Here is a 26,806-nt window from a genome sequence, read left to right on the forward strand (position 1 = left end):
TTTTTCAACAAATTTTGCTGTATATATAACTGGTCAGCTTAACTGTATTTAATATTACATTAAATCTATTATATATTTTTTTGTTATGCTCAGATCGTTTTCACTAATTTATAGACAAATTTTCATTCAGCTTATTTGGCAAAGTGAACCTTTGCCAAATAGGCCATACTGGACGATTCGGCTTATTAGGCACCCCTCCCCACACGTGTGTGTGTGTACTCACCTAACTGTGGTTACAGGGGTCGAGTCACAGCCCCTGGCCCTGCCTCTTCACTGGTCACAACTAGGTGACTCTCTCTGCTCCATGAGCTTTATCATACCTCTTCTTAAAGCTATGTATGGATCCTGCCTCCATTACATCATTTTTGTGTGTGTGTGTGTGTGTATATATGTATGATGTTTTTACATGATGTTCTCAACTAAATTAAATATATGTGATATACCATTGAAAATGGTAATCCTTGCATAAAAGTAACTTCAGATCTACTGGAAGAAAACTGTAAACATTCTGTAAACTACTGAACCTAAAGGGATGTAATGTTTGATTAGGTTTTTCAAATCCACTCCGGATCATCGTTTGTAGCATGTTTACTAGATTATTTAGGTAACATGAATCCCTAAATGTATTTTACATCGACCTCCAATTATTTTTTGGCTCATGCAAGCTGGGGATTAGTAAACCGTTTATTGCTTTCATATCAACTCATTCCCAATGATTCTTTTTATTGCTTCATGGATGCTTATGTTGACTCTGGTTAATTGAATGTTATTATGTGGCTTTAGGGAGGCATTATTGGCTTTTAAATGTATATATGTATGTCAGTTGAGTCAGTGAACAACTTTCTTGACTAGAACTGTAAATCTTTGATTTCCGATCTGTGGTTCACGAGACTTGCGAAATTAAAAAAAACAAAAAGCAGGAATCACAGGTACATTTCAGCTAATACAAAAAAGGTAAATATAGGAACATGGAACCCTGTTATTTTTATAAAGTCATTAATTTTGTCTTATTCACAGTTATTAACGTTTTTGTATATATACAGTGGTACCTTGGCATACGAACAGCTCCCAACTCGAAAAATTATGTAAATGTATTTTTGTAAGTGCTTTTGTAAGTGTATTTTTGGGGGTCTGAAATGGATTAATCTAATTTACATTATTCTTTGTGGGAACAAATTCGTCGGTATCGGCACTCGAACACCCTTATGGAATGAATTAAGTTCGTAACGCGAGGTACCACTGTAGTGGTATTCATCACTGCTAAAAAAAAAAAAAGAATTCATTTAATAAATGATCTGTTCTACTCCAGTCTTTCCCTTGCCCATCCTTGCCAGACCATTTACAAAAAAGTGTACAGTATACTCAGTGAGTATACACTGATACACGACGTTGAACTGATGACATCAGTTAACCCTTAAACTGTCCAAACATAGATCTATATTTACGTACGTGGCGCTCCGACCTTTATTTTCTCCATTTGAAAGCACGTAAAAAAACAACGTAGATCTACGTTCGGAGTGTTATGCACATGAACGGAGATCTACGTTTGGACAGTTTAAGGGATTAAACCTGTCGACTGTATACAAGGTTCGCCAGAACTGCGTGTCATCTATTTAACAAACTTCTTTGTTATAGATGGTGACCTCTTTGGGGGGGGGGGGTTCCTTGACGTGGTGAAGAGGCTCTTGGTCTAAGGAATTAGATTCTTTGGTCTCCTTCCTCAGACTGAACCTAATTACCCCCCAATCCTCCCTTCCCTATCCCATCCTCCCCATCTCCCCTTTTTTCACTTTCCTCCCCCCCTCCCAACCCTCCCTTTTCCCCGTCCCATTTGTAGCCTCTGGGGTTCTCACCTCTGGCATTATGGTTTCTAGGTGGGGGAAGTGTGCTGTAACATTGCCTGCTTAACTTTTGACTGCCATGAACTTCCTTCATTTATATCACGGGCCATTGCCTAGAGGTCTGTATAGTGGTCCCTACTCACCAATAGTGGCAAAATTGCTGGTGCTTCAGATACCCTGCTAAATATTGTAGATCTGTGGCGGAGTACTCAGTCTGCTGATACATCTTGCCATCTTCCCCCACTTACCTCAGTTGAAATAAAGCTCATCCTCCTTTTTCCTGCCGATGTCAGGTCTATCTTATGAATGAGAAATCCGTTGTCTTAAGGAGAGTGAAGGCCTTGTGCTATGGCTGTCTCTTGGCTCCACCTTCAAGGGAATCTTCCTCGTGTTCCTTATTCTTGAGTAGCTAGGAGACCTCCAACCTTGGCAGTCTCCCCACCTACCAGCTCCTCCGGTGTCATGTCTTTCGGGGTCACCCCTGTCTCGTAATTCTTTTGCAGTTTTACCCTCAGAAACCCCCACCTCCTTACCTATTCCTACCTCTACTTTTTCTCACCCTCTTTATTTCTCAGTCTGCAAGACCTTGCATGCCTGCATCTTCTTTGCACCTATCACTTGTGAAGTTGAACTTGTCTGATAAGCCCAAGTCTCGTAGCATTCCTCTGATGCTTACAATTCCCCAAGAGTTTTACTTTTCGGCCTTGGTGCCTAGTTCTCACCCCCTTTCTAACTCACACAAAGGTGGAAGTTCAACCCCCTCTTGTGTGGTCCCCTCTTCTCCTGTTGCCCCTCAGACTTCTTCCCCAGTCACCTTCCTCTCCTGTTCCACCACAGGACTCTTCTGTCTCTGCTGATGCATCTCTCCAGGTTTATACTCCCCTCCCCTCTCAGACCTCTTTGGTTCCCTCCATAGTTTCCCCAGTCTCTACTTGCTGTACCTCACCTGTCTCTGAAGTTATGGTATTGGCATCTTCCTTGTCCGCTGAGACACTTGACGCTATCTCTGACTATATTGCGGAGATGAAACCCTCAATGGGAACTGGCGCGCCTCCTTTTACCCCTTCTTATTTTCCACAACTCTGGCAGCAGTCTTTTCCTTTACAGCATTCTGATTCCTGCTTACTTACACGCTTTCCATTGCCTCCACACATTGACTTCACTGACCCTACTAGCCCATAGATTTTATTGCTTCTTATTGTTGGCATACCTGTCTTTGTGAATAATGACTTATCACTTTCCTATTCTTCTTACTTCTACTACATATTCCCGGCTGCCTCATAGCCCCTGTTGGCAATTTAGACAAGCAAATTGGGACTTTTACTCTCATCTTACCGCTTTTTGTGGGGATCCTTCTTCGTCCTCTGTTGATGAGCTGCTGCACCAGTTTTCGACCTTAGTTTCGACTGCACCATCACGTTTTATTCCTCAAACCTCAGACAGGCATTCTCAGACATGTGCCTTGGTGGTCTCCTGTGTGTGCCCGTGCAGTGTGCTTGAAACATGCTGCATGGGGTCGTTATGAATATAATTGGACCTCTGATCATCTTTTGGATTTTATGTGAGCCAGGGCAGTCACCATGTTATATGCAATGCTAAACACACTTGTTGGCAAGACTATGTTTCTACCCTTACCTCGACTTCCCCAATGTGTGCAGTTTGGAAGAAGGAATGGAAGTTGTGTGGCAAGTACGCTCTGGACCCAGCTCCCATTTTGCAGGATGCTGGTGTTAGTGTTGAAGAACCTCTTGAAGTTGCCATGGAAATTGGGAACTGTCTAGTCAGTGTCTCCCAAAGGCTTCACCTCTGTCCCTTGTTTCTTGCATCTAAGTCTACCAGGGAGCAATTGCCCTTGGATTTCTCTTCTAATGGAATGGAGTCGTATAACATACCTTTCACTCTCCTAGATTTAGAGTCCACACTTTCTGCTTGCCAGTCATTGGTAGCTGGGCCCGATAATATTCATATCTATATGGTACAGCATCTGCATTCTACAGCCCTTACAGTCCTTTTGCGTCTTTTCAATCTTATTTGGACACGAGGGGTTCTCCCTCAATAATGGAAATCTGCCATTGTACTACCATTTCGCAAACCAGGCACCTCGGGGCTTGATACCTCTCACTATCGTCCCATTGCTCTGACAGTGTAGTCTGCAAGGTGATGGAACGATTGGTGAATAGATGTCTGATATGGTATTTGGAGACTCGCAATAGTCTTTCTCCTCACCAATATGGCTTTCACAAGGGCTGCTCTACTTTGGACCCCTTGCTCCACTTAGATACGTATGTACAAAATGCCTTTGCTAATAAACACTCCATCCTAGCAGTCTTTTTTGATCTTGAGACGGCATATGTCACCACTTGGAGGTATAACATCCTAGCCCAGGCCTACTCCTTAGGCCTCCAGTAATCTACTAACCTTCCTTTCTGCTTTACCTTAGACATTTTCGTGTCCGTGTTGGTGCCTCGCTTTCCTCAGACTTTGTTCAGGCCATAGGAGTCCCACAAGGTTTTGTCCTAAGCACTGCCCTTCTTCTCTTCAATGACATATTTGGTCGTCACTTTGTGGATGACTTCGCTATAGCTTATGCAGGTGCTGATTGTCACCTGGTAGTGGCCTCCCTTCAGGATGCGATTGACCAAGTTTCCCGTTGGGCCACTTCTCATGGATTTAAATTTTCTAGTATGAAAACCCATTTCATTACCTTCATTAGATATCCTCTTGTCCCAGATATTCCATTGTATTTACACAGCTAACGTATTCCAGACTGTGATACGGTCAAGTTTCTTGGCCTTCTCTTCGATCGCCAGATGCCATTGAAACCTCACCTTTTCTCTTTGAAGGCAGCTTGCCATAGTTGGCTGAATCTCCTTAAAATTCTTGTGCATCGTTTATGGGGAGCAGGTCTCCAGACTCTCTTCCTTTTGCATTCCACTCTAGTCTTGTCCAAGCTGGATTATGGTGACCAAGTCTATTCTGCGACTTCTACAACTCTTTCTAAGTTACATCCCCTTAATCATCATGTTTATGCCTTGGTGCCTTTGGTTCATCCCCTGTTGAAAGCCTCTATGCTGAGGCGAATGTTCCTTCCTTAGCTGATCGTGGTGATGCTCATTGCCTTCGTTACTTTGTCCACTCTCATGGCTTTCGTGTTCCTTCTACGTATAAGTTGGTCTCATACATTAGTAGAAGCCCATTATTTGTTTGGCGCCCCTGCTTACTCCGACCATTTTCTCTTCGTCTTCACTCACTCTGGCCTTCTCTCCAGTTGCCTCCCTTGAATGCTCATTTAGCATCTGCCTTTTTCCTTACCCCTTGGGAGGTTCTGACAGTTCGTGTCTGTTCTCCCCTACTGCTGTGCGCCAAAGCTCTCCTACCTACAACTTCTCACTCTCTTTTTTTTCGATCACTTCTGGTCACATGCTGATGTCATCACTGTTTATACAGATGGTTCTAAATCTTCTGACAGTGTTGGGTTCACAGTGGTGCCCCCTGACGATGTTGTCTGAGGTCATTTGTTACACTCGGCTAGTGGCTAGTATTTTTACGGCCGACTTGTATGCCATCCTCATAGCCCTTCTCCGTATTACATATATGTCTCCTTCGACGTTTGTGATCATTTCAGATTCCCTCGGCGTTTTACAAGCCATTAAACAATGTGATTCCCCTCATCCATTGGTCTTTCGTATTCAACTATGGTTGTGCCGTGTGGCTAGCAAAAACAAAGATGTCATTTTCTGTTGGGTCCCAGGAAACTGATGTGCAGGGCAGTGAACAGGCGGATGCTGCTGCGCGGTCAGCAGTACAAGATCTTCCGGTTTCCTATAGAGGTATTCTATTCAGGGATTATTTTACAGTTATCTCTGCCTGTCTTTGCAGCCATTGGCAACAACAGTGGTCAGACATGCACCATAACAAATTACACTGTATTACTCTGCTTTTAGGTTTGTGGCCATCTTCTTACCATGTTGCTGTACTCGGGAGACTGCGATCTCCCATCTCCACATCGGCCACACTCACCTTATCCTCTCTTTGAGGTTTGTCGGGTCCTTATTTGGCTTCTTCACTTTCTTGTGGATTGCCCTGGTAACCAGTGAGCTAGTACACCAAACAGGGAGTAGAATAGAATTAGCTCTGAGGCACCCACACCATCGTATGTCCTTGGATCACGGTACAACACCTAGCTCTGCTGGGTGCATGATATTTGTAGGATTAGGTGGTCCTGTGGGTTAGAGCGTCGTGTGATTTTTGCTCGCCACGAGGCGGACCAAAACAACATGGGTTCGAGCCTCGCAGTGTTGCTATTGATTAAATACCACTCGTTCGTGGTTACAGAACGATATATATATTATGTGCCGAATAGGTAAAACTGGTCAATTATCAAGAAATTTAAAATTAAGTCCTTTCTAAAATTTTCTCTTGTACATTTAAAGATATATTTTTTTATTTATGTTAATGTAAAAATTAGCGCTTTTGTACCGAAAGAACCTTAGGAAGCTTAACTAATCTTATTATAACAAGCGAAATTTAATTTATCCTAATCCAGCTAAATATATTATAAATAAGTTTTCAATAATTTAATGATAAACAAACAAAATGAAATATATTTTTTCGTTAGATTCAGAATGATTTTTGCGAAATTGTTGCATACACAAATTTTCGTTTTCCCTATTCGGCAGGTAGTACGTTGTTATTTAAGCCAAAATCGCAACTTTTACTTATTTGGCACGACACACACACACACACACACACACACACACACACACACACACACACACACACACACACACACACACACACACACACACACACACACACACACACGTGTATATATATATATATATATATATATATATATATATATATATATATATATATATATATATATATATATATATAGAGAGAGAGAGAGAGAGAGAGAGAGAGAGAGAGACATATGTGTTGCAATACATATGGTAATCTATTATGAACTGTAGTTTATAACCTTTCCAATTTTCATTATAAATAAGTGTACGTTGTATCTACCACCTTACACGCGAGACGTCACGTTTGTCTCCTCTGCTTCCCCTGTAGTTGTAGCCAGGTGTTGAACTGTTATGACAGCTTATCGTGCTTTTCACTATGTTGATGCAACGTAGTAAAAATGTCATTAGATATTTATCCCACGTGTAGGGAGAATAAATTATATATATATATATATATATATATATATATATATATATATATATATATATATATATATATATATATATATATATATATATATATATATCAATAACAACACCTCGCTAGCCAAGGATTCGAACCCATGTTGTACTGGTCTGCCTCATGGTAAGCGAGAACCACATAACCCTTTAAACCACAGGTCCTGTGGTTTAAAGCGTCATGTGGTTCTCGCTTACCATGCGGCAGGCCAGTACAACATGGGTTCGAATCCTTGGCTAGCGCAGTGTTATTGATCAATACCACTCGTCCGTGGTTACAATAATATATATGTATAATATGTGTGTGTGTGTTGGTGTGTGGAGGGAGGGGGTAAACGAGGTTTTGTGTTCAAGGGACTTGGACATACAGCTGACATGTGTGAGCGTGTTAGGAGTGAATGAAGACAAATAGTTTTTGGGACTTGACGGGCTGTTGAAGTCTGAGCACAGTAATGTTTTGTGAAGGGATTCAGGGAAACCGGTTAGTCGGACTTGAGTCCTAGAGGTGGGAAGCATTATTCTATCAACTGCCCTTGTTCTCTTCCCCACCCACTTTCCTGTAACCACAAACTTCTGCCGAACACACTAACACTACATTCTTAAATCTATCCCATACCTCTTCAACCTCTTTGCCTATATTCTTACTAGCCTATCTTTCTTCCTGTAGTTATTTATATATTGCCCATCTGCCTCCTCCTTTAGTTTATAAACCTTCACCTCTCTCTTACTGGCTGATTTCATTCTCCTTATATCCCATGCACGTTTTACTCTCACTGTAGCCACAACTAAAAAATGATCTGATATATCTGTGGCCCCTATATAAACATGTACATCCTGAAGTCCACCCATCAGTCTTTTATCTACCAATACATAGTCCAACAAACTACTGTTATTACGCCCTGTATCATATCTTGTGTACTTATCCTTTTTTTTCTGAAAATATGTACCTATTACCAAACCCCTTTTCTATACACAGTTCAAATAACCCAACAAAAAGCTGCAGTAAGAATAATCACTAAATCCCATCCCTGGCAGCACACCCCCCCACTCTTCAAAGATCTAAACTTACTCCCAGTTCAGTACATCCACACTTACTACTGTGCAATCTATATCTACAGGGCCTTAAACTCTAATATCAACCTTGACCTAAAACGCTTTCTTGATAGTTGTGACAGAACCCACAGGCATAACACCAGACACAAACATCTCTACGACATTCCCCGTGTCCGACTAAACCTTTACAAAAATTCAATGTATGTCAAAGGCCCTAAAATCTGGAATACCCTACCTGAGAACTCTAGAACTGCAGACACATTCATCACCTTCAAAACTACCATTAGAAAACATCTTATCTCCCTGATACACCCTGTCAACTAACTACACGAATACCACCTGGTGGTTCACACTTACACTCGCTCACTCATTTGACCATAAACAGAAATATTAATCTCAGTCTTAAAATAATGAATCCTGTGATACTCCAATACTGAAACTATATACTGTGCCAAAACAAAAGCATTCACATTGCTAAACTCATAAACTAGTATTTAGTCACTTAGCCATAATACCAACTTACCTCATAATTTGTAATATTTTACAATTAAGAATAAAACTAAGTATGCCCGAAATGCCTAGCCATGCTAAGCGTTCTAGTGGTACACTCTGTAATCACAATTTTACTACATGTATACCAAACAATAACCAAATTTCTGTAAACTCAGCATTGTAATCCTTATAGAGAATAAACTTTGAATTTGAATTGAATTGAAAGGCCCCCATTATCATTTACACTTGACACCCTAAACTTACCTCCCACACCCTCTCTAACCGTTTCTCCCACTAGCATTTAGGGCCTCTACCACAATTACTCTCACTTGGTTCAGAACTTCCTAAACACTCGCTTAACATCTCCCAAAATCTCTCTCTCTTCTACACTCCTCTCTTCTCTCAGTCAACAGCAGGATTCGAACATGCACATTCTGTATCAAAGTACTCACTAGTATCTCCGGTCATCTCTCTATGATGATAATGATGACGATGATTTTGATACCTCTGATGATGATTATATATATATATATATATATATATATATATATATATATATATATAATATATATATATATATATATATATATATAATATATTTATTATTTATTTATTTATTATCACACCGGCCGATTCCCACCAAGGCAGGGTGGCCCGAAAAAGAAAAACTTTCACCATCATTCACTCCATCACTGTCTTGCCAGAAGGGTGCTTTACACTACAGTTTTTAAACTGCAACATTAACACCCCTCCTTCAGAGTGCAGGCACTGTACTTCCCATCTCCAGGACTCAAGTCCGGCCTGCCGGTTTCCCTGAATCCCTTCATAAATGTTACTTTGCTCACACTCCAACAGCACGTCAAGTATTAAAAACCATTTGTCTCCATTCACTCCTATCAAACACGCTCACGCATGCCTGCTGGAAGTCCAAGCCCCTCGCACACAAAACCTCCTTTACCCCCTCCCTCCAACCCTTCCTAGGCCGACCCCTACCCCGCCTTCCTTCCACTACAGACTGATACACTCTTGAAGTCATTCTGTTTCGCTCCATTCTCTCTACATGTCCGAACCACCTCAACAACCCTTCCTCAGCCCTCTGGACAACAGTTTTGGTAATCCCGCACCTCCTCCTAACTTCCAAACTACGAATTCTCTGCATTATATTCACACCACACATTGCCCTCAGACATGACATCTCCACTGCCTCCAGCCTTCTCCTCGCTGCAACATTCATCACCCACGCTTCACACCCATATAAGAGCGTTGGTAAAACTATACTCTCATACATTCCCCTCTTTGCCTCCAAGGACAAAGTTCTTTGTCTCCACAGACTCCTAAGTGCACCACTCACTCTTTTTCCCTCATCAATTCTATGATTCACCTCATCTTTCATAGACCCATCCGCTGACACGTCCACTCCCAAATATCTGAATACGTTCACCTCCTCCATACTCTCTCCCTCCAATCTGATATTCAATCTTTCATCACCTAATCTTTTTGTTATCCTCATAACCTTACTCTTTCCTGTATTCACCTTTAATTTTCTTCTTTTGCACACCCTACCAAATTCATCCACCAATCTCTGCAACTTCTCTTCAGAATATATATAATATATATATATATATATATATATATATATATATATATATATATATATATATATATATATATATATATTCATATATATATATATATATATATATATATATATTCTTCAGAATATATATATATATATATATATATATATATATATATATATATATATATATATATATATATATATATATATATATCATCGTCATCAAAATATATGAACGCCTTGTCACTAGCCATTGCACTAGTATATCTGAAAAACTGAGGTGACTCCACACACTCGCCTGCATATGAGCTTGGGAAGTGTGTATGTGTATGCTGTAACCTCTTCTCTTCTTAAATTATTATTATAATAAAAAAGAAGCGCTAAACCTACTAGGGTCATATTATAGCGCTGCTTCTCTTCCGAAAGCCTTAGTCGATTTTTTAAATACTGTTTTAAGCAAATATCTCGATTTATGTCATTTAGGTTAGGATAGCGTTAGACTATTGTCTTTTTATTTTTAATAAACAGTTAATATACAGGGTGTTTAAAAAAATGGACCCAATTTCAAAGCAGACTGCTTTGAAATTGCCTATCTTAGCCACAGTGAAATACTGACTTTGACCAGGAGGATGATTTGTTATATTTCCTCTCATTCATGACTGTCTTTTGAGCCACAGAATTTGAGCTATTGTACCCAGGGATCAAATCGAATCTCCTCCCATTCTACTAAAGTTTTAGCACTTCTTCGTTAATATATAATTAAACGAGAGAGATTAAGTTTATTAAAAGCGTATCATTGGCGTGACATCTTTGTTTATAAGTTATCGTAGTCCACCCTATCATTTCCTTCCCCTTCGATGGATGTGCCATGATGCTTGCGAAGGACGTCTGATTAATTCAGACCAAGCGAGTACAATTAGGAAGAGTGTCAGTCACGCTCTTAGCTAACAGAGGATCAGGTCTCCACCAGCCCTTGCGCTAAATGACGATAGGTTTACCGCTCTACGCATATTAAAAAAAAATTTGTTCCAAAGAACTGGAACTATTTGAGTTTCCCGTTACCTTCCTCGAATCAAGCATGACTGTCTCCCATTCCCCAGGTGTTGTATGACCCCAACGGGTTTAGAGCTTCCCCATGAATATAAAGAAAAAATTTCCAGGTCTTGGCTACATTTATGTTTGCCTGGCCTATGGCCGGGTTCCGGGAGTAGAAAAACTCATGAAGGTAAAGTTGATATATTACATGGAAAACTTATCCACTTCCCTACTTTATTTCTTATACCTTTTAACCTCATTTTGTAAGTTCTAATTCTTGGGCACATTTGCCAAAGGCCTTTTCAAAATCCGTATAAAGCACATCTGCATTTTTCTTAAGATAATTTTAGGTAAGAAACTAAATTTAAATTTATTTTTCGCTGTAACTCTTCAGAAACTAGTCTGAATAAATAATTATAATTATTATGGAAGATTTTATAATTTTCATAAATTTATGTGTAAATTTGAATATAATACCTGTGTATAAAGATATGAAGCTGATTTGACCCTTCGAGAAATTTTGAGTGAAAGGGGATGTGGAACAGCCGGAGAGTGACGCTGAGATGCCGTGAGTAGTCTATGCAATAATCGTTAAAATCGTCTAATAATCCGCGTCATCGAGGCCAAAAAATGGTGATATCGGCTAGAATCCAGGATTATAAATTACTTTAACAGCCTTCGCAATGAAATATGAACAAATAAGGTGAAAATTAGCTATAATAAGGCTGTATAGTGAGAAATAAGGAGATGCGAACCGTTGGGGATGCAGCTTTTCAGGTATGTACGCCATTAGTCCTTTAGATTCCTTGCCATTAGTCCCTTAATTTAGATTTCCTGTGACAAATGGTAAGTGATAATACAAATTTCTTTTCTTGTAACCTTGTTGTATTATATGTATCAATAGCAATATCCTGTGGACCCAGTGTATCATATTTTTATAGTCCACATAATTGACCAAGTTGCTGGTTTTGTTAAATGCTAATTATTAATTTAATAATAGGTCTAACGATGTGAGTGTGGTTTTAAGGAAGTGGGCATCGAAGGAGTGCAGTTCTGTGACCTACTGCAACTAAGTTCCACTTGCCTCAGAGGTGTAACTAACATTGATGGATAATAATTGTTTTTTGTTACACCTAACCCAATTTACTTGCATGTATTAATTCAGATTAATATTTGTAAGTCTCATGCAGGTAATTTCTCACAATTATCATTATATTGGGGAGACGCACTAAACCCGTAGTTTTTATTGCTGATGGTTGTTGGTGGTAATTGGTGCATTTTTAGGCAGTAATGGTAAACGTTTGAGAGATCGTACCGACATTTACCTTAAGGTAATGGTTATATTATTAGTAAGTGGATTGTATAGTTCTGGGGCTGTATTCCTGACGGTGTAACGCTGTGTTAATGTCTTGAGTTGTCCTTCCTTGAAGATTGTTGATGACAGCCTTAAGTGCACCATTGAGTACACACCTCCCCAACATTATTGTCTGGGCTGCAAGCCTCGCAGGACAACACAGCTTATTTCCTGCACCTTCCCCCATCCCCCGAAACCTTTTGTTTGTTAATTCTGTTAAGTCTCATGGACCCTGTCTATTTTTTATCTCATTTTAACCGTAAGGTCACATTGTCATAAGCTTTATACAGGATTTCTTTGCTCCTTGTACTCGAACACTTTGCCTGTTTTACCGTAATTCTTGCTGTGCCTACCTCCATTCACCTGCCTTCTTTATTTGTTTGCACCCCTTTCTTGTTTCATCTCCCTTCTATAACTGTTGCACCTCTCTCTCTTTACTTGTTGTATCTGACTATATTTTTTTGCACCTGACTTCTATACATTTTGGCATCTGACTTTGTACATTTTTTGCACCTGACTTCTTTATTTTAACTATTTCTTTACCTGACTTCTTTATTTTAAGTATTTCTTTACCTGACTTCTTTATTTTAAGTATTTCTTTACCTGACTTCTTTATTTGTTGCAGCTGGCCACCATACTTGTACTTGACCTCTTTATTTGTTGTACATAACTATTTGTTATACCTAACCTCCTGATGTCTTGCACCTGAATTCTTGACTTGTGCTTGACTTCATTACTTTTACCGGACTTAATTTAGTTTAGAATAGACAGCCTCGTTCATGCTCAGCTTGTGAGAAACAAAAAATGAATGCCACTCATCAGTTTTACATGAACAAACAGAAACATGACAGATTTAATCTCTTCTAGATAATTTCTGCATAGAATATTAGAAACGGTATTGTAATCAGACGATCACCAACAGCCTTATTGGTCGAAGATTGGCTGACGATTAGCGAACGAAAGATTGAGCCTCCACTCAAATTTTGTGTTATTTATTTCAATTTTTTAATTATAATTATTTTTGTTATGCATATTATGTTACGTCAGAATATATTCCAGGGGGCACCCCGCTCTTCGTTCTCGACGTGTTTGACACCTCCCTCTCTGTCAGTGGCCCTTAAGGATTTAGTGCTCCACATGACTAAGTAGTTAGTTGTCCGTCACTGTTTTCTGTTATATAGTTATTCCATGATCCACTTGTGTATTTTCCCTTTTACGTTTGCACTTTTTTTTTTCTTCAGTTTGTGGGTTAATCTCGAGTGGGGCATACTTTCAAAGGTTTTGTTGTAGTCAGGAAAATAAAGTTTATCAGTCTTGATTTTCCATTATATTCTGTAATTCTTCACTAGAATACCAACAGGATTAGGAAGACAGTTTCACGTTCTTAAAACTATGTTCGATATCTCTTGGGGAAAAAAAATAATTCCTTTGCCAGGTGTGACACTTATTGGTTGACTGTTGCAGTCTCTGCAAACTCAAATTATCATTATTATTATCATTAATCTGTTGAGTCATAGTGCCTGTGAAATTGAAGTATAGCAGGTTTAAACCAAGGAAAATGAGGACAGTAGTGGGAATTCAAAAAGGTCATCGTTTTGAACTATGTATGGACGGTATCTTGGCTCAGGTCTTGGTGCTCATCGAGGCGGCTTGTTTCCAGGGCAGTGGAGAGTTTCATTTTTTGTGAAAAAGGTTTCCTTTAATTTGCATAGTTTCTAGCTTTATATCTCTTTAATGGATGTCTTGATGCTGGTGAAGTTTTGTTGATTCAAGGAGTTGAGCTGACCTCTCCTTCAGATCAAAAATGATTATCTCCCATTTCCCAGGCGTTGTATGACCCCAACGGATTTAATGCCTCCTTATGTTTACAATAATTTTAAATTAAAATCGTTTCACTTTATTTTACTGTTAAAGTTTGTTTTAAAATTTAGAACACGACTTCCTTATGGATATACCGCTTCTCCATTAATATAGTAACAGGAATCAGAACATACTTATTTTACAGATTTTTACATGGTTTAAATGTGGTTTTCTATACGTATGGTGATGCATCACCATACAATACAGTACAGTTGGTTGGCAGGCAGCACCGGGCAGCCCTGCAGTGTTCCTCCAATTAACTCAGGAGCAAGGGTGGTGGTATTAAGCGTACTGTGGTGGCGATCATTATGCACTTGTAATGTCTGTCTCCTGGTATTGCATCTGATTCTTTTTAGGGTAGATTTTTTTTTTAGCAGTGGCAGTTTCCACGCTGGAGAGAATAACTGCTGTAGTGCAGTTATTCTCTCCATGTTACTATGCTAACTTTCTTAGGAAGTTCTCGATGTTAATTTCTTAGCGCTTACTGTAAGCTTACAAATACGATTTTCTTTTTTTTTTTCTTTTACTGGGTTAGGGTAAGTGGCGTTAGGCCACAAAAAATATGAAAAGCATATTTATCTACAAATATGCTTATCAAACAAACAAACAAAAAAAAAACGGTCATGATACGCCTGGTAACCCTGTGGCTGAACATAACCAGGAAGTTTTCAAGTTTGCACGTGTATCACTCTTAGTGTGAGAATGGGTTGCATGCTGGTATCTGGTAGTCTCTGTTTAGGCTATGTCCTCTTCTTTATCACAGGAGGTTATGCGGTAGAGTGAGATGCATTTGTCATGCAACGTGGATGCGAAGAGGTAGGTTGTACATATGTGATCATATGCATGTTGATGAGTATTTTCGTGAAAAGCAAGAACTTATGTAACACTAACGTTATGTGGGAAATAGCCATGTGAGTGGGGGCAAATGATTTTTATGATTTGACGAGCTGTTGGAGTTTGAGCAAGATAGCATCTATGAAGGGATTCATGGAAACCGGTTAGTCGGAATGAAGTCGTCGAGGTGGTAAGTACAGTGCCTGCACTCTGTGGGTGGTGATACGTTGCAGTTTTTGAACTGTAATATCGGCACGCCTCTGGAAAGACTTGGAGTGATGAAAGTGTTTCTTCTTTTTTTGCCTCTAGCCCTACCTCGGAGGGAAATGACCGATGTATTAAAAAAATATATAATATATATCGTGCCGAATAAGCCAAACCGTCGAGTTTGGCCTGAAAAGCATAACGAAAAAATTTAATTTTAATTAAAATTGATTCTCTCTCTCTCTCTCTCTCTCTCTCTCTCTCTCTCTCTCTCTCTATATAAACATATATATATATATATATATATATATATATATATATATATATATATATATATATATATATATATATAATATATATATATATAATATATATATGTATATATATATATATAATATATATATGTATATATATATATATATATAATATATATATATATATATATATATATATATATATATATATATATATATATATATATATATATATATATATATATATATAGCCCATAAAATACGTGCTAAAGGAATAACTGGGAAAGTGGGGAGATGGATCTTCAACTTCCTAACAAATCGAACACAAAGAGTAGTGGTCAACAGAGTTAAATCGGAGGCTGCCATAGTGAAGAGCTCTGTTCCACAAGGCACAGTACTCGCCCCCATCTTATTCCTTATCCTCATATCAGACATAAACAGAGATATACACCACAGCACCGTATCATCCTTTGCGGATGATACTAGGATCTGCATGAGGCTGTCATCTGCTGAGGACGCGGTTAACCTCCAAGAAGATATAAACAAAGTTTTCCAGTGGGCGACGGTAAACAATATGATGTTCAATGAGGACAAATTCCAACTACTCCGTTATGGAAAACTGGAGGAGATAATAACTAGAACAGAGTATACTACTGACTCCGGCCATACAATAGAGCGGAAAAATAATGTAAGGGACCTGGGAGTAGTAATGTCTGAGGATCTCACTTTCAAGGATCACAACAGTGCCACGATCGCACGTGCAAAGAAAATGATAGGATGGATAATGAGAACTTTCAAAACGAGAGATGCCAAGCCCATGATGATCCTTTTCAAATCACTTGTTCTCTCTAGGCTGGAATACTGCTGTACATTAACATCTCCATACAAAGCAGGTGAAATCGCAGATCTAGAGAGTGTACAGAGATCCTTTACCGCACGTATAAGTTCTGTCAAGCACCTTAACTACTGGGAACGCTTGAAAGCACTTGACTTGTACTCGTTGGAACGCAGGAGGGAGAGATATATCATAATCTACACTTGGAAAATCTTGGAGGGAATGGTCCCAAATCTGCACACAGAAATCACTCCCTACGAAAGTAAAAGACTGGGCAGGCGATGCAAAATGCCGCCAATAAAAAGTAGGGGCGCCATTGGTACACTAAGAGAAAACACCATAAGTGTCCGGGGCCCAAAACTGTTCAACAGCCTCCCATCAAGCATTAGGGGAATTGCCAATAAACCCCTGGCTGCCTTCAAGAGAGAGCTGGACAGATACCTAAAGTCAGTGCCGGATCAGCCGGGCTGTGGCTCGTACGTCGGACTGCGTGCGGCCAGCAGTAACAGCCTAGTTGATCAGGCCCTGATCCATCGGGAGGCCTGGTCGTGGACCGGGCCGCGGGGGCGTTGATCCCCGGAATAACCTCCAGGTAACCTCCAGGTATATATATATATATATATATATATATGTATATATATATATATATATATATAGCGTGTGTGTGTGAACAAATCGCATTAGCATGTGATGTCATATCTACCAAAGATAACGACTATGAAACCTTTTATTCTTTCATAGCTGTTATTTTGACAGCGAGAAAATTATAGAGGGGGTGTGGCTGGGGAGTAGTCATACATCTTAACATTCACAACAAAAACTGCGCTCCTACAAGTGTTAGTAAACAAATCCTAGCTACCCTCCCGAAACATTTCAGAACACGTTATAAGATTAGCTGCTTTTCACGGGAAAATTTTAAAGTTCCAAGAAGGCAACTTTTTCAGATTATTTTCCAACAAGGATTATTATCCCTTTAGTATCATTTGGTTCTCTTTCTTAAAATGCGATTAACAAAAGTCTACAAACTCTTAATACACAGTTAATGATAGAACATGGGTATTATGTGTAATTAGATTTCCCTAGATATCTCGCCTTGCTCGGAGATCAGACCTATGTCCATTTGATTGTGAACCAAATGCTGTGCCACAGTCACAGAATATTCTTTGTCCAGTAAGTAAAATATGTATATTTAAACTAGAGACGCGTTCTGCTTTCCTTTTGTTCTTCATTTTTATCGTTTCTAAATTAACTGTAGCATAATTCGAGCATATATAATAGACAGCGTTGTTAATGTATTAAAGTTTAAACTTCGTCCCTTGAAGGGAAATACCTCAATGATAGTGAAGGGCTCTTGATCCAGTGTGTTGGGACAACCGTGTTCCCCTTCGATCAAAAATTAACTCCCACTCACAAGGCGCTGTATGACCCCAACGAATTTTGCTTTTCCCAATGAAGATTATCTACTTGCCCCTTTACGTTTCATTGAATTAGATCCAATCTCCCCTTCCTTGGATTAAACCTAATTGCCTTCAGTTCCGCAGGCGCTGTATATCCCGTATGTTCTTCACGTTTATAGAGGTATTTTCAGCATTCATATTTCTAACTAAATCTTCGATAGATTTAGTCTCGTATCGTCATGGCTGACATATTGACTGCAAATATTATGTCACTATTTGAGGATTTTGAAAGGAAAATATCACGCACAGCAAACTGGTCTTAATTTTTATGAAATTTTGCTATGTTTTCAAATATCTTCCTTGTGGCTTAGCGCTTCTTTTTTTATTATAATAATAATAATTTCAAATATCTTACGGACTTTTTTGTTATCGTTTCAGGTGCCTGGATTCAGCATTTGGCTTAGATAGTTGGTGAGTTCAGTTTGTCTTATGGTGAAGTATTATTACTTCACCATTTTTTGAAGGACTTTGTAGTTTTCTTAGGAATTTTAAATTTTACCACGAAAAGTATGATATTAAATAGATTTGATTTCATAAAGCGCTAAACCTATCTTTTTATTACGAACTTGGACGTTACAGAACGGATTGAGGCATTTTCTAACATTCGAATTTTTTTGCTGCAATAAGTACTTAAATAACAGATGCTATATTGTGTACAAACACAAATTATCATCATTTTAAATCAGACTTGCCCTCTAAACTACATATTTAATAGCAAAATTGTAATAGTTTATTTGAAACGAAAAATAAACATGTATCGGAAGTTTTGAAGAATTTTATAGCATTTTTAAGAAATTTTAATTTTACCATCAAAGTTAATATATTTCTGGTTAAAAAAAAGCATTAATTAAGATTACATGTGCCTAATCTTAGAGATTTTATTGAACTATTCATATTAATATTAAAATAGAGAAAATATGTGGATGGAGTTTTCAAGTCTGCTCCTGGTCTATTAACGTACCTCTTGTGTGTGTGCGTGCGTGCTCACATGTGTGGGGGTCCGTGCCTGGATTTGTGTGCGCGCGTGTGTATCTATGTACAGGCCTGCCTCTGGAGGTGACCAGCGTCTGCAACATCATCTGTTCGTATTGTAACACAGTCCACCCATCCTTCTCCTTATCTCCTTTTCTGTCATAGAGCTTCATTATGTTCTTGAAACGGGTTATCGGTCCCTTAAATCCTTGATGGCTTCTGTTTGTGAATCCGTTTCTTACCAAGTATTTCACTACCATATCTTCTCTTGTTCCTTAAAAGAGTATACATTCATGTGACTGTAGTTCCTCAAGCCATTGATATCCACACCCATTTTGTTAAGTCAGAGGATGGGCTTATGTAAGACCTATGTTGATGTTACCTGGTACGTGTAGTTTGAAATTTATGTATTTATTTTATCTTAATTTGCGATATTAACTTTTGTTTCGGAAAATTTCTAGGAATTCGAACTGCAAAAAAAGTTTGCACACTCGCATATATAAGGAAAATAAACATTTTGGCCGTGGCATATAAACTGAGGAGAATGATTTCTGGGGGCTTTAGGTTGGGTCAGCAGCCAGTGAATTTGTCTTCATACATCGTCCTGGGGGCTTTGTTGGATACGTTAGTTCTTGGGGCACTAGGCGCTTGCACGGTACTCCATAAACAATGTCCTCTGGGAAATATGGGAAAACTGTTGTTCAGTGTTATATCCTTGTAGGTAACATGGGTAATGAAAGAACTGTTTATTGTCTTCCTCACGTAGCCAAGAAGCGATCAGTAAAGTTTTTCCCTTCTGTTATAGACCAACAAAAAACAGAGTTGTAGTAAAGCTCTTCTCTCCAGCTATAGACCAACAAAGCAACAATGAGTCAGCAATAAAGATTTCTCACAGTTATAGAGCAACAAAGAAACAGTCGGTAGTAAAGATCTTCCCTCCACAGTATAGTCCTGTAGTCTTGAGAGACAAGGACCAGACTATCTTGGCGATATAAAATTGCAGGACTGGGATTTACGTTGTCACAATTAAATTTAATGTCTAGTAGAGGATGCTGTAAGTTTTCTTTTGTATTAGGTAATAACCGGAATAGGGAAGTAGACGGTTATGGCTGTTTAGAATTTTTTTTTTACTAAATATTTCAGGCTCTAAAAATTAAAATGGCCGTTAATTTGAATTACCATATATTATGAATAGAACACACACAAAGAGGTGGAAAAGGAGGGATCCATTCATAGATATAAGAATAGAAAAGATAGAGCTCACGAGGGACAAGAGTTGATACGAACCCCCCCCCACCCACCCACCCACTAAAAATATGAGAGGTGTGTACACGTACGTACACAGTACCTAAGGGAAAATTGTATTGAGTACTATTATTATTATTATTATTATTATATTTACAAGATGAACAAAATGTATATCTCGGAGTGTTTTCTCAAACTGCTTGTGCTGTTGTGCAATTATTGGGTTGCGTGTCCTGTATGGCGGTCGAGTGGTATAATCTGTATGATTATGTGAATAATTGCTTAGCATGTTAAGAAGACTCTCTGGCTTCGCCTTTCTTGTTATCTGCTTGTGTGCGCATTATGGATCTTTCGCTTCATTTTTGTAGCTTCATATCCGCGTCCAAAGTACGAGGGGTGGCTCACGATTTCGCACGTGTGTGTGTGTGTGTGTGTGTGTGTGTGTGTGTGTGTGTGTGTGTGTACACCACCAGGGACTCAAGGGCAGCCACTTTCATGTTCCAGCGCCTCAGCATGGCCGTCCAGAGGGGAAATGCTTGCTGCATACTTGGCTCGCGTCCGGCTTCGGAGGAGCTGGAGGAAATTCATAATCTTTAATATATTATACCATTGTATTCATGTTTGTGTTTTCTGTAAATGTATTCTGTCTATTAATAAATTTTCCCATAGAATATAAAATATAGGGGGTGGTAGAAGAAAATATTCAAACAGCTCCGGGGAGAACCTTGAGTTTTCCCTGAGGTACGTTTATGATTTCCGGAATCATTAATCAGTAAAACTGGTCCTTTAGCAAAAACTCATTTAAAATTAAGTCCTTTTTAAAATTTTCTCTTATACGTTTAAATTTTTTTTTATTTATGTTAATTTAAAAATTAATAATTTTGTACCAAAAGAACCTTAGAAAACTTATCTAACCTTATTATAACAAGCCTAATCCAACTAAATATATTTTAAATAAGTTTACAATAATTTAATAATAAACACAATGATATATATATATATATATATATATATATATATATATATATATATATATATATATATATATATATATATATATATATATAATGTCGAATAGGCAAAACTTGCAATTTATTGTCTTCTCTGAGGATGAGCGTCCCCAGTCCAGTTATAGAGGTGGTACCTCCCTATATTATATATATATATATATATATATATATATATATATAATATTATATATATAAATATATATAATATTATATATATATATATATATATATATATAATATTATATATATATATATATATATATATTATTATATATATATTTTTTTTTTTTTTTTTTTTTTTTTTTTTTTCAACAAGTCGGCCGTCTCCCACCGAGTCAGGGTGACCCAAAAAAGAAAGAAAATCCCCAAAAAGAAAATACTTTCATCATCATTCAACACTTTCACCACACTCGCACATTATCACTGTTTTTGCAGAGGTGCTCAGAATACAACAGTCTAGAAGCATACACATATAAAGATACACAACATATCCCTCCAAACTGCCAATATCCCAAACCCCTCCTTTAAAGTGCAGGCATTGTACTTCCCATTTCCAGGACTCAAGTCCGACTATATGAAAATAACCGGTTTCCCTGAATCCCTTCACTAAATATTACCCTGCTCACACTCCAACAGATCGTCAGGTCCCAAGTACCATTCGTCTCCATTCACTCCTATCTAACACGCTCACGCACGCTTGCTGGAAGTCCAAGCCCCTTACCCACAAAACCTCCTTTACCCCCTCTCTCCAACCCTTTCGAGGACGACCCCTACCCCGCCTTCCTTCCCCTATAGATTTATATGCTTTCCATGTCATTCTACTTTGATCCATTCTCTCTAAATGACCAAACCACCTCAACAACCCCTCTTCTGCCCTCTGACTAATACTTTTATTAACTCCACACCTTCTCCTAATTTCCACACTCCGAATTTTCTGCATAATATTTACACCACACATTGCCCTTAAACAGGACATCTCCACTGCCTCCAACCGTCTCCTCGCTGCTGCATTTACCACCCAAGCTTCACACCCATATAAGAGTGTTGGTACTACTATACTTTCATACATTCCCTTCTTTGCCTCCATAGATAACGTTTTTTGACTCCACATATACCTCAACGCACCACTCACCTTTTTTTACCTCATCAATTCTATGATTAACCTCATCCTTCATAAATCCATCCGCCGACACGTCAACTCCCAAGTATCTGAAAACATTCACTTCTTCCATACTCCTCCTCCCCAATTTGATATCCAATTTTTCTTTATCTAAATCATTTGACACCCTCATCACCTTACTCTTTTCTATGTTCACTTTCAACTTTCTACCTTTACACACATTCCCAAACTCATCCACTAACCTTTGCAATTTTTCTTTAGAATCTCCCATAAGCACAGTATCATCAGCAAAAAGTAACTGTGTCAATTCCCATTTTGAATTTGATTCCCCATAATTTAATCCCACCCCTCTCCCAAACACCCTAGCATTTACTTCCTTAACAACCCCATCTATAAATATATTAAACAACCATGGTGACATTACACATCCCTGTCTAAGACCTACTTTTACCGGGAAATAGTCTCCCTCTCTTCTACACACCCTAACCTGAGCCTCACTATCTTCATAAAAACTCTTTACAGCATTTAATAACTTACCACCTATTCCATATACTTGCAACATCTGCCACATTGCTCCTCTATCCACTCTATCATATGCCTTTTCTAAATCCATAAATGCAATAAAAACTTCCCTACCTTTATCTAAATACTGTTCACATATATGCTTCAATGTAAACACTTGATCTACACATCCCCTACCCACTCTGAAACCTCCTTGCTCATCCGCAATCCTACATTCTGTCTTACCTCTAATTCTTTCAATTATAACCCTACCGTACACTTTTCCTGGTATACTCAGTAAGCTTATTCCTCTATAATTTTTACAGTCTCTTTTGTCCCCTTTCCCTTTATATAAAGGGACTATACATGCTCTCCGCCAATCCCTAGGTACCTTCCCCTCTTTCATACATTTATTGAACAAAAGTACCAACCACTCCAACACTATATCCCCCCCTGCTTTTAACATTTCTGTCATGATCCCATCAGTACCAGCTGCTTTACCCCCTTTCATTTTACGTAATGCCTCACGTACCTCCCCCACACTTACATTCTGCTCTTCTTCACTCCTAAAAGATGGTATACCTCCCTGACCAGTGCATGAAATTACTGCCTCTGTTTCTTCCTTAACATTTAAAAGTTCCTCAAAATATTCTCGCCATCTACCTAATACCTCCATCTCCCCATCTACTAACTCCCCTACTCTGTTTTTAACTGACAAATCCATATTTTCCCTTGGCTTTCTTAACTTGTTTAACTCCAAAATTTTTTCTTATTTTCATTAAAATTTCTTGACAGTGCCTCTCCCACTCTATCATCTGCTCTCCTTTTGCACTCTCTCACCACTCTCTTCACCTTTCTTTTACTCTCCATATACTCTGCTCTTCTTATAACACTTCTGGTTTGTAAAAACCTCTCGTAAGCTACCTTTTTCTCTTTTATCACACCCTTTACTTCATCATTCCACCAATCACTCCTCTTTCCTCCTGCCCCCACCCTCCTATAACCACAAACTTCTGCCCCACATTCTAATACTGCATTTTTAAAACTATTCCAACCCTCTTCAACCCCCCCACTACTCATCTTTGCACTAGCCCACCTTTCTGCCAATAGTCGCTTATATCTCGCCCGAACTTCCTCCTCCCTTAGTTTATACACTTTCACCTCCCTCTTACTTGTTGTTGCCACCTTCCTCTTTTCCCATCTACCTCTTACTCTAACTGTAGCTACAACTAAATAATGATCCGATATATCAGTTGCCCCTCTATAAACATGTACATCCTGGAGCCTACCCATCAACCTTTTATCCACCAATACATAATCTAACAAACTACTTTCATTACGTGCTACATCATACCTTGTATATTTATTTATCCTCTTTTTCATAAAATATGTATTACTTATTACCAAATTTCTTTCTACACATAGCTCAATTAAAGGCTCCCCATTTACATTTACCCCTGGCACCCCAAAATTACCTACTACTACCTCCATAACATTTTTACCCACTTTAGCATTGAAATCCCCAACCACCATTACTCTCACACTTGATTCAAAACTCCCCACGCATTCACTCAACATTTCCCAAAATCTCTCTCTCTCCTCTACACTTCTCTCTTCTCCAGGTGCATACACGCTTACTATAACCCACTTTTCACATCCAATCTTTATTTTACTCCACATAATCCTTGAATTTATACATTTGTAGTCCCTCTTTTCCTGCCATAGCTTATCCTTCAACATTATTGCTACTCCTTCTTTAGCTCTAACTCTATTTGAAACCCCTGACCTAATCCCATTTATTCCTCTCCATTGAAACTCTCCCACCCCCTTCAGCTTTGTTTCACTTAAAGCCAGGACATCCAGTTTCTTCTCATTCATAACATCCACAATCATCTCTTTCTTATCATTTGCACAACATCCACGCACATTCAGACTTCCCACTTTGACAATTTTCTTCTTTTTATTCTTTTTAGTAATCTTTACAGGAAAAGGGGTTACTAGCCCATTGTTCCCGGCATTTTAGTTGACTTTTACAACACGCATGGCTTACGGAGGAAAGATTCTTATTCCACTTCCCCATGGATATAAAAGGAAAAGTAATAAGACCAAGAACTATTAAGATAAAATCAAAGAAAACTCTGATTGTGTATAAATAAACGTGTACATGTATGTGTAGTGTGACCTAAGTGTAAGTAGAAGTAGCAAGACGTACCTGTAATCTTGCATATTTATGAGACAGACAAAAGACACCAGCAATCCTACCATCATGTAAGACAAATACAGGCTTTCGTTTTACACTCACTTGGCAGGACGGTAGTACCTCCCTGGGTGGTTGCTGTCTACCAACCTACTACCTATATATATATATATATATATATATATATATATATATATATATATATATATATATATATATAAAAAAATGTATATATATATATATATATATATATATATATATAATATCTATATATATAATATATATTATATATATATTATATATAATATATATATATTATATATATATATATATATATATATATATATATATATATATAATATATATATATATATTTTTTTCAACAAGTCGGCCGTCTCCCACCGAGGCAGGGTGACCCAAAAAAGAAGGAAAATCCCCAAAAAGAAAATACTTTCATCATCATTCAACACTTTCACCACACTCGCACATTATCACTGTTTTTGCAGAGGTGCTCAGAATACAACAGTTTAGAAGCATACACATATAAAGATACACAACATATCCCTCCAAACTGCCAATATCCCAAACCCCTCGTTTAAAGTGCAGGCATTGTACTTCCCATTTCCAGGACTCAAGTCCGACTATATGAAAATATATATATATATATATATATATATATATATATATATATATATATATATATATATATATATATATATATATATAATATATATATATATATATATATATATATATATATATATATATATATATATATATATATATATATATATATATATATATATATATATATATATATATATATATATATATATAATATATATATATATATATATAATATATATATACAATAATTTAATAATGAACAAACACAATGAAATACATTTTTTTCATTAGGTTCAGAATGATTTTTGCGAAATTATTGCATACACATATTTTAGCTTTCCTTATTCAGCAAGAAGAGCGTTGCTATTTTAAGCTAAAATTGCAAGTTTTACATATTCGACATTATATATATATATATATATATATATATATATATATATATATATATATATATATATATATATATATATATATATATACGTATATATATATATATATATATATATATATATATATATATATATATATATATATATATATATATATATATATATATATATATATATATATATATATATATATATATATATATATTGTGTTTATTATTAAATTATTGTAAACTTATCTAAAATATATTTAGTTTGATTAGGCTAAATTAAATTGTGCTTGTTGTAATAAGGTTAGATAAGTTTTCTAAGGTTCTTTTGGTACAAAATTATTAATTTTTAAATTAATATAAATAAAAAAAAATTTTAAACGTACAAGAGAAAATTTTAAAAAGGATTTAATTTTAAATGCGTTTTTGCTAAAGGACCAGTTTTACTGATTAATGATTCCGGAAATCATTGGCCCCGCTGCCTTGTTAGAGTTGTCTTATATGTTTATAAGATATGAAGAGAAGACCATCAAACCTATCAAAACACAACGATACACAGATTTCCATTTCACACATATGAAAAGACGGCATTCCACTCTGGATACAAAGGCGTACAGTCAACAATAATGAAGAAAATATGCAGGGGCAGAGCTAGCTTTTATTTTGACAACATTTCGCCCAGTGTAGAGCTTTTTCAAGCTTACAGCCGAGACGTACACACAGCTCATTTGCCACCGTCAAGCAAGTAACGAGATT

The 26,806-nt window shown here is 37.5% G+C and overlaps 1 long non-coding RNA gene across 1 annotated transcript in view; it reads left to right on the forward strand.

Moving 5' to 3' along the window:
• LOC128696316 (uncharacterized) overlaps positions 1-26,806 on the forward strand; it is a 285,945-nt gene that overhangs the window by 27,571 nt on the left and 231,568 nt on the right. Inside the window, exon 2 of the long non-coding RNA XR_011392903.1 lies at positions 18,381-18,413. This is a non-coding gene — a long non-coding RNA (uncharacterized lncRNA). The remainder of the gene's footprint in view (positions 1-18,380; positions 18,414-26,806) is intronic.

Source organism: Cherax quadricarinatus, chromosome 39, assembly GCF_038502225.1.
Source record: "Cherax quadricarinatus isolate ZL_2023a chromosome 39, ASM3850222v1, whole genome shotgun sequence".
NCBI lineage: Eukaryota > Metazoa > Arthropoda > Malacostraca > Decapoda > Parastacidae > Cherax > Cherax quadricarinatus.